A 10549-nucleotide genomic window follows, 5' to 3' on the forward strand; every position below is an offset into this window, starting at 1 on the left:
TGTGGGAGGAGGATAAGCACAAAGGGAAGAAACTATCAAAGTACAGGGAGAAAACTAACAAAATGTGCTTTGTACATGTGGCAAGAGAACAAAGCATGATATGTACAGGGATTGGTCTTGAAAATAATCTAACCAGTTATAAAGTGCATGAGATAACGTACAATGGAAGACACATGCATCAGTACTGGGTTAAACTTGCATATAAAGTAACAAATAGTTGTATTCTTTGGATTTGTGGTTAGCCCTGTACTCAATCCTTACACGTGAGTCTGATCAGCTCTGTGTAGTCTTTGTGCATGCCAATAATGAAACCTGAGCGATGAGACTGGAGTTGAATAGGGTTCTTGGAGAACTGATTGGAAGAGGTATTGGAGGAACCCAAATACCTATGTGTGTTTATATCTGTACATTCTAGGAAAATCTGGGTGGCTAACTCATTCTGCTTCTGCAGGGCACAGCATGCCTAGATGACATGCACGCTGAGCAGCATCAGCAGCCCATGGAACAATGAACTCTAGAGAGGACTGAGAGGAAAGAAGACTGGTCAGCCAGAAAACACAGGCTTGAATAGGGGGTCCTGTCTACTCTGCACAAGAGTAATGTTTTGAACTGCTTACAGGAAGACACTCGTGGTAGGGTCAACTTCGGGCAGAGATGAAATATTAACTGAGAATTATGTGGTGTAGGTGTAGCCATGTTGGTCCCAGGATATTGGAGAGACAAGGTGGGTGCGGTAATATCTTTTGCTGTATCAGCTTCTGTTGGTGAGAGAGACAAGCTTCTGAGCCACACAGAGCTCTTCAGGTCTGGGAAAGGTACTCCCAGCTTCACAGCAAAATGCAAGGTGGAACAGATGGTTTAGCATAAGTAGTTAGCACATATTGTAAAGGACCATTCAAGGTAGAGTGGCTTGTTGAAACCTCTTTAGTCATAGGACAAAGGGGTGGGGGGGGCTATTGGGTTACAGATTATTGTAATAAAACATAACTCCAGTGTCTTTTATTAAGACCATGATTTTTAGTGTCTAGCAGCATAATGAATTTAAGTTTCCAGGCTCATCTTTTGAAAGTGTTGTGCAGGAACCCAGGCAGACCCATCATATCTGGGCAAGGCACTCTTATTGTAGGAATAACGGGACCCATAGAAACCATCCTCAAACCACTCACCACACAAAGGGCCAGCTTCCTCCAGGACACAACCAACATCCTCCACAAACTCCATAATATTAACAACCTCCCTCAGAACACCATTCTAGTTACCATAGATGTCACTTCCCTATACACCAACATCCCTCACAATGACAGCATAGTTGCCTGCCTCAAATATTTACAAGACTATGGACAATCCTCAGATATCCACCCCAAACACATTGCAAAACTCATCTTCACTCATAACAATTTTACATTCAACAACAAATACTTTGTCCAAACCATGGGAACTGTCAAGGGTAAAAGGATGGCTCCTAATATGCCAGCCTCTTTACGGGCTACCTTGAAGAAGAATTTATGGACAAATGCACCACAAAACCAATGATCAACCTGAGATACATCGATTATATTTTTATCCTCTGGACAGACAGCTTAAACTCCCTCATAGATTTCCACTACAACTTCAACAACCGGCACCCATCCATTAAACTCATTCTGGCACACTCTCAGACAAGCATCAACTCCCTGAACACCACAATCAGCTTCTACAATGGAACCCTACAGACAAGCTGTCATAAATATAAAGGGTAGGGTAAACACCTTTAAAATCCCTCCTGGCCAGAGGAAAAACCCTTTCACCTGTAAAGGGTTCAGAAGCTAGGATAAGCTCGCTAGCACCTGACCACAATGACCAATGATGAGACAAGATACTTTCAAATCTGGAGGGGGGGAAACAAAGGGTCTGGGTCTGTCTGTGTGATGCTTTTGCCGGGGACAGAACAGGAATGGAGTCTTAGAACTTAGTAAGTAATCTAGCTAGATATGCGTTAGATTCTGTTTATTTAAATGGCTGAGAAAATAAGCTGTGCTGAATGGAATGGATATCTTGGAATGGATGTCTTTGTGTCTTTTTGTAACTTAAGGTTTTGCCTAGAGGGATTCTCTATGTTTTGAATCCAATTACCCTGTAAGGTATTTACAATCCTGATTTTACAGAGGTGATTCTTTTTTACTTTTTCTTCTATTAAAATTCTTTGGGTTTGGGTCTGTGGTCACCTATGCAAATTGGTGAGGATTTTTATCAAACCTACCCCAGGAAGGGGGGTGCAAGGTTTTGGTGAGGATTTGGGGGGGAAAGACGTTTCCAAACGGGCTCTTTCCTAATAAAATAAAACCGGTTAGATGTTTGGTGGTGGCAGCAAAAGTCCAAGGGCAAAAGGTAAAATAGTTTGTACCTTGGAGAAGTTTTAAGCTGGTAAAAGTAAGCTTAGGTGGTTTTCTTGCAGGTCCCCACATCTGTACCCTAGAGTTCAGAGTGGGGAAGGAACCTTGACACAAGCATATACAAGAAAGCTACAGATCACCACATCATCACTTCCTTCATAGATCCAGTAATCTCCCCAAATGTACCAAGAAATCTGTTATCTACAGGAACACAGGTACAACATAAAGTGCTCCAAGGAGAAAGTTTGGGATATACACCTTAATGCACTTAAAACCATCTTCATCAAACAAGGCCACTCCATGAGAGGAGTAGATTGCATCATGGAATGGGTCACCCAAATACCCTGAGAGAACATGCTTCAATGCAGAAATAAACACCCCTCTGACTGAACACCCCTAGTTGTCACCTACCACCCCACACTGGAACCCATACAGGATATCATGAAACAACTACAACCCATCCTGAAAGAAATATTTTCTGAACCCCCACTTCTGGCCTTCACATTACCCCCAACCTTTCCAGGCTCATCATCAGAAGCAAGCTCTTCACAGACCAAGACACACTAACTCAAAGTGATGCTACATCCTGCCAGAACAACAGATGTAAAACCTACAGCCATATCTCCACAGCTACAATGATCAACACAACATACCTTTCAAGATCCATGGATCCTACACAGGACTGTCACAAAATGTGGTATACTTCATCGTGTGCACTAAATGTGGTATACTTCATCGTGTGCACTAAATGCCCCAACAACAATTAAGTGGGTGAAACCAGACAATCACTGTGCTCTCAAATGAACTTACACAGGTAAATGATAAAAGACAATAACACCCTATTCCCTTGTGGGTGAACACTTTTTTCACAGAGCAATCACTCTATATCTGACTTATCCATCCTTGACCTCCAAGGAAACCTGCACAGCACTTTCAAAAAGATGAGTCTGGGAACTTAAATTCATTACTCTGCTAGACACTAAAAATCATGCACTGAACAGAGACACTGAGAATTAGTGATGCAGTATCAGTTCACAAACCAGTTTAGAGCCAACCATTTTGGCAGCTGCTGATGGAAACAGGCTGAAGGTTGTTGTGTGAGCAAGGCCAGAGGACGTAACATGAAAAAGAAAGAACTGAGCCTCTAATACCAGCTGATAGACAATACCAGATATTCTAGGACTGTGATGGTTTTTTTTTTTTTTTGGAAGACCACCACCATTTCCCGTCCTAGCTATGTTCTGCCCAGAAACAGAACCTTAGGTTTAAATTTTTCTATGGGGAAATGGAGGGGGGAACTAAAAGCCTGATCCAATGCTATTGAAATTAATGGGAGTCTGGGTTTTGGATGAGACCCTCACCTATTGCTCACTTATTGTGAGTTGGCTCCATTTTGTTGTGTGGCCACCAAGAACTATTTAACAGAATTAAGCTCTGTTTTTAAGCACCTCTGGTCCTTATTGTTGTTAGAGATAAAATCTATTGTTTTACAAGGCTCTTTAGTAATTGCTGTAGCTCTTGTAAAGAGTACTGATTATTGATCACAAATGAGGCCATCTGCTGGGGCAAATCTAGAATTGCATTTGTGTTCTCATCAAATTAAATACCAAACAATAAGGCTCCTCTCAGTTATGTCCAATACATTACTGGGGAGGTATTTGTTGATCTATTCATTAGCAGTGAAATGCATTCTAATGCATAAGGCCCACACAAGGTCCACTGCATCATTTAACTCACATTAGCCCTTACTGGAGAATTTCATGGCTCCTCTGCACTGGGTTGAAACATCACTTTTTCATGCACATCTGATGAGAGAAAGCAATATGAACTGTGAGCCTCTCTAAAATTAGATATTTGCCTTGTGGTCTTAAATTAGTCTTTCTAAAAAATCTCCTACAAGGGGATCAATGTTCTTCATATCTAAGCCCTAAAAGAAGGAGGAGTCAGTTTATTTGGTTTATTAAACTGATTATCTCTTATTTTCTCCCTATGTGTTTTACAGTTTTCTTTTTATTTACCTTCTGGAAATTCATCATGTTCTTTAAAGTAAAGTCTTAGCTTGCTCCTCCTGGTGTTTTCCTATCTATCGTGGCCAAACTATATCATTGTACTACAACAGAAACATAGAATAATTAGTGGAAATGTTTTATGAACTGAGCTCTTTTTTATTTATTTATTTTTTAATTATTTTTTAAGCAAATACTTTGCAAAATGAATTTTTGGTATGTATGTTGTTCGTATTTAAGTTTGCACAAATGGTTTTCAGGCTATGGGAAACTAACAATTAGTTGCTTTGTCCACCCACTACTTGCATGGTGTGGCTGGTCACCTCAGGTTAGGTCTATCCTATGACCTTGGGGTGTGATTCCCAGCTCTTGTCACACTAACTCTCATGGAGCTGGAATGCTGAAACTAGTAGCATAGTTGCGGAAGCATGGACACGGTGGCGGATTAGCCGATGGGGCCCATGCCCAGGAACCCTGGCTAATTGGGGGGCCCCAGAAAAATGGGGGCCCTGCCCCAGAAGACATCTGCCACAGGGCAGAGGAACCTGGAGCCCTAGCAGAAATGCTGGGCAGGGTGGGTGGGAGAAGCCACAGCAACCCGGGGGGAAGGGGCAGAAGGGTGTGGAGCTGTATGTGGAAGGGGTGGAATGGAGATGGGACCCCAGGTGGAAAGGGTGGGGAGGGGGCCCCCAGTTGCTCTGGCCCAGGCCCCATGAAACCTTAATCCACCTCTGCATGGACAAGGGCAGCAGCAGCATGGGCTTCACCTCAAATATGTACCCATGGGGTTCAAGCAGGTTTGTACTCAGGGCTGCTAGCCTGTGCTGCTTCTGCCACTGCTCAGGCTACCATGTCTACACTTCTATTTTTAGCATGTTAGCTGGATGAGAGTACATCTGTGCATGCTGGAAATCCCATCCCTAGCTCAGAGTGTAGATATAGCCTAAATTACATGGTATTGTATTTGCTCCCCAGTGAGTGGAACAAAAAGGGTACAATAACCAATATCCTGTGTCTGGTATGAATTCTTGGACAAATTGCAAAATTTTGGATGAACGAAACTTTCAGGGTATGCAGGCATGAAGTCAATCAGGAACAGACTGGGGACCTGCCCTCCCTGCTTCACCCCACAAAGGGATGACTTCAGGATTCACTCATCAGCCAATGCTTGTGCAATATAGTGATAGGCAATCTATCAATACTTTAGAATAGGAAGTGGAGGTCAAGATCGAGGGGCTTAAGCATTTGTCTGACCAAATTATAGCATATAATTAAAATATATTGGAATTGGAAAAAGGTCAGAAAAGGGCAACAAAAATGGTTAGGGGTATGGAATGGCTTCCATAGGAGGAGAGATTGATAAGACTGGGACTTTTCAGCTTGGAAAAGAGACGGCTAAGGGGAGATATGATTGAGGTCTATAAAATCATGACTGGTGTAGAGAAAGTAGATCAGGAAGTGTTGTTTACTACTTCTCATAACACAAAAACGAGGGGTCACCAAATGAAATTAATAGGCAGCAGGTTTAAAACAAATAAAAGGAAGTATTTCTTCACACAACACACAGTCAGCCGGTCTGTCGGTGCAACATTATTAGAGTTCATGTCCTGAGCCCTGCCCGGTCTCTCCTCTTGGTCAGCTGTGCTGACTGTGTTACAAAACAAGCAGCAACATGTGCTCAGCCATGTTGGGAGGAATGGGAGTGCCTTATATCACTCTTCAGAGTAGCAGCCGTGTTAGTCTGTATCTGCAAAAAGAACAGGAGTACTTCTGGTACCTTAGAGACTAACAAATTTATTTGAGCATGAGCTTTTGTGGGCTACAGCCCACTTCATCAGATGCATGCCTAGTACATGAACTCTAGTTCCTTTCACATGGCTTTTGAGTGGCATCCACAGGTTTAGGAGGGAAAGGCAGCCAGCTCTCCTCAGCTGGAGAGCTAGTCACTGCAACACAAATCCTGAGCAGTTATTAAGAGAAGGAAATGAGATTCCTTCTCCAAAATAATAGCTTGGCAGCGTGCTGTAAAAGTCTACAAGTTTGTGCATCTATTTAAGGTTTATCTTTGTAGGTACTGTTTTCATTGCAGTGGGGGTAAAAGATCTATCTGGCTTTAAGATTAAACTTGATAAGTTTATGGAAGAGATGGTATGATGGGATAACATGATTTTGGTAATTAATTGATCTTTAAATATTCTTGGTAAATAGGCCTAATGGCCTGTGATGTTAGATGGGGTGGGATCTGAGTTACCCAAGAAAGAATTTTCTGTAGTATCTGGCTGGTGAATCTTGCCCATATGCTCAGGTTTAGCTGATCGCCATATTTGGGGTCAGGAAGGAATTTTCCTCCAGGGCAGATTGGAAGAGGCCCTGGAGGTTTTTCGCCTCCCTCTGTAGCATGGGGCATGGGTCACTTGCTGGAGAATTCTCTGCTCCTTGAAGTCTTTAAACCACGATTTGAGGACTTCAATACCTCAGGTAGAGGTGAGGTTTTTGCAGGAGTGGGTGGGTGAGATTCTGTGGCCTGCGTTGTGCAGGAGGTCAGACTAGATGATCATAATGGTCCCTTCTGACCTTAGTATCTAGGAATTGGGGGAAAAAGGGGAGTTTTGGTAACAACTGTGAGGATATCTTTCTGAATATACTTTGGAAATAATGATAGAAATATTGAGGAGAGACAACAGCCCATTGTGTTTAGAAGGCCAGTCATATGTAGCATTTGAAAAAAATTCTCTTGGTTACTACCTTTCTTCACTATGTTTTACAAATCAGTTGTTTGGTAGTTTGCAAGACCTTGAACTTTATTCCTCCCACAAAGTACAAATGGCTGATTGGGTTATTAATGTTGTGTCAACCTTTTTCCTTATTTGTCTAACCTTGAGTTATTGAATCTTTATTTGACTTAAAACAAACTATTAATTGCAAGTGACGGTTAACTGCAAAGGGCACTACAAGCTACGGAAATTACAAAATACTCATTGAACACATGGGAACATTTGCTTCTGATGTGAATTTAATAGCACAGCAGTTTATATATTGATGTTTTGTGACAGAACTGATCTGTCAAAGTACTTTTTCCTGCCGAAACCGAGATCAAAGATTATATGTTTAAAGTCTTTGTTAGTAGAATCATTATCAAGCATTGTTATTTAATATTATCTTTCATTCACAATTTTATACATAATAAAACAAGAGGAAATGCATAAATGATTAGAGCAGCGTTTCTCAAATTGGGGTCTGCGGGCCGCATTGATCAACTCCTCCCTCTCCTTCCCAGTGCCTCCTGCACGCTGGGGAACAGCTGTTCAGTGGCGTGCAGGAGGGAGAGGGAGGAGAGGGGACAGGGCACGCTCGCGGAGGGGGTGGAATCATGTCTGGGACTGCTGGCTCCGTTGATCAACACCTCCCACTCCCTCCCAGTACCTCCTGCATGCCAGGGAACAGCTGTTCAGTGGCGGGCAGGAAGCACTGAGAGGGCAGGGGAGGAGCAGGGATGGGGCGCACTCTGGGGAGGGGGCAGAAAGAGGCAGGGAAGAGGAGGGGAAGGGGTGGAGCGGGGGCGGGAAGAGGTGGGGTGAGGTCTTGGGGGAAGGGGTGGAGTGGGGGCAGGGCCTGGGGCTGAGCAGGGGACTTGGGAGTCCGCGAAAAATTTTACAACAAAATGGGGGTCCTCGAGTTGCTAAAGTTTGAGAACTGCTGGATTAGAGCATGGATTATACGTTGTAATGAAAAGTTATGCTAGGCTCAATTTTCATGGAACCTGTAAGGGAAACTAGATTAAAAAATGAGGACCCATTGGTCTGTTTGTCTGTATTTGTCTGTTCTCTTTTGTCTGACACTTGGACTGTAAGATCTTTGGGGAAGGGACCATCATTTCATTCTGTGTTTGTACAGCACCTAACGTGATGGAGTCCTGGTCCATGACTGGGGCTCCTAGGTGCTTTTGCAATACAGATAATTAATAATAATAATAAAGAACTGAAGACTAGAGATGGTGTGTAAGGAAACCTCCTTTAATATAATCAACTATATAAATAGATAATGTGGTAATGTACACGTTAAAGGGAGCAGGACTGCGCCCCTAGTAAACACAAGTTAATGGACAATGCTGATGCATCCAACACAACTATACAAACTAAGAGGAAAAGGAAATTTATGCTTTATGTGTTTGAGGCCTCAATTCAGGAAGAGCATCCCTGTTCAGGACAGCTCTTAGGCACATGTTTACATTTAAAATTAAGCATGTGTTTAAGTGCTTATCTGAACTGGGGGCTGAGAGAGCACAGAATAATGAGGTTCTAGAAGTAATGTCATGTATAACTTGCAAATAGAATTTCTGAGAAGTGGCTGTAATGTTGCTTGCTTCTCCATTATTTACTATGCTGGAAGTGTTGTGGGATCCAAAGACCAAATTCTACTTTCATTGAATTCACTGGAATAGCATGGGTGTAACTAATATGACAAAGTTCCTCCTCTACCTTGGTGGGTCTTGTGCTTATTGGCGGATTTGCTCGCCTGGGAGCTTCAGAGCAGCCTTCAGTTTGGCCATTTTCATGAACCCACAGCCCAGGTCAACTCCTCCTGTGTCTGACCAGGAGTTGGGAGGTTTGGGGGGAACCCGGGCCCGCCCTCTACTCTGGGTTCCAGCCCAGGGCCCTGTGGAATGCAGCTGTCTAGAGTGCCTCCTGGAACAGCTGTGTGACAGCTACAACTCCCTGGGCTACTTTCCCATGGCCTCCTCCCAACACCTTCTTTATCCTCACCATAGGACCTTCCTCCTGGTGTCTGATAATGCTTCTGCTCCTCAGTCCTCCAACAGTCCGCGTTCTCACTCTGAGCTCCTAGCGCCTCTTGCTCCCAGCTCCTTACCACAAACTGAAGTGAACCACAAAAACCAGCATGCTAAACCGAAAGCTGCCTAAGCTAGCCAGTAGAAGATGGTGAAGAGAGGGGTGCGGTCAGAAGGAAATTATAAATCTTTGTCAATGAAGCAACAGTGGTGTTCAGAGTACTGTCTATTTTCTACTTCTGTTTGTTATGCTTCATGGGTGTTACAAAGGTGGTGGGGCTTTTCCCCCCTTAAAGCTATTTGGGGCTCATCAGACGCCTCGCCCTTTAACATATTTTAAGCATTTTGAAGATGTCAGGAGGAATTTTCTTTGTGTTGCATCCTGTCTGACCTATACATTATGTGATTGATTGATCAGCTGTTGCTGAATCAGAACAGAAAGTGTTCAAAGTACCGTAATGTTTTTTGCACTGCACCAGCAGAATGCCCCATCACTCCTGCATGGTTGCTCCGGTCACTCAATCTTCTCTTTACATGGCTAATGTGTTAAAAGCACAATCTAGCCCTTTATTTGTAAAGACTTAAAGTCACTTGATTTGGGAGCTTATAGCTTCCATTACCACACACCCGGGTATGAAAATGTGTTGGTTCACAGGGGCAAGAGCAGCTGATGGCACCAGAGGGTTGTCATGGGGCATCAGAGGCAGATTCTGATGCTTAGGGGAGCGGCTGGAGTGTTTGCAGTAAAACAGAACATTGATAATAAGAAAAGGAGTACTTGTGGCACCTTAGAGACTAACCAATTTATTTGAGCATAAGCTTTCATGAGCTACAGCTCACTTGCTGTAGCTCACGAAAGCTTATGCTCAAATAAATTGGTTAGTCTCTAAGGTGCCACAAGTACTCCTTTTCTTTTTGCAAATACAGACTAACACGGCTGTTACTCTGAAACCAACATTGATAATGTTTCTCTTGAAAATCCTGGCAACTTGGGGGCACAGAGGAGAAAGAACCATATCTCAGCTACTCCAGCATGTGTGTCCATTACTCCATTGTGGTTAAGTTGATGATTAAACAGAACTGAGTAACCATTGTCAACAAATATGCATGGGGTTTTTACATGGGAATATAGTTCAAGAGTTAAGAAACCCTAGTATATTTAAACCACTGGGGAGTTATCTGCCCTATGAGAATTTACATGGATATTTATTAATAAAATAATTGTTTTGCTTTTAATTGGAGAGACTGTGTAAGTAATCTTTTTAAAAAATATTATTTTGGAGTTAATTCCAGAAGGGGTTCAGGTCACCTTTGGGATATAGTCCATCTCTGCCCAACACAGACTTCACTCTTTTTTCATCAAAAGTGCCTTGAAATTTTGA

This window comes from Lepidochelys kempii, chromosome 4 (assembly GCF_965140285.1).
Source record: "Lepidochelys kempii isolate rLepKem1 chromosome 4, rLepKem1.hap1, whole genome shotgun sequence".
In the NCBI taxonomy this organism is placed as follows: Eukaryota; Metazoa; Chordata; order Testudines; family Cheloniidae; genus Lepidochelys; species Lepidochelys kempii.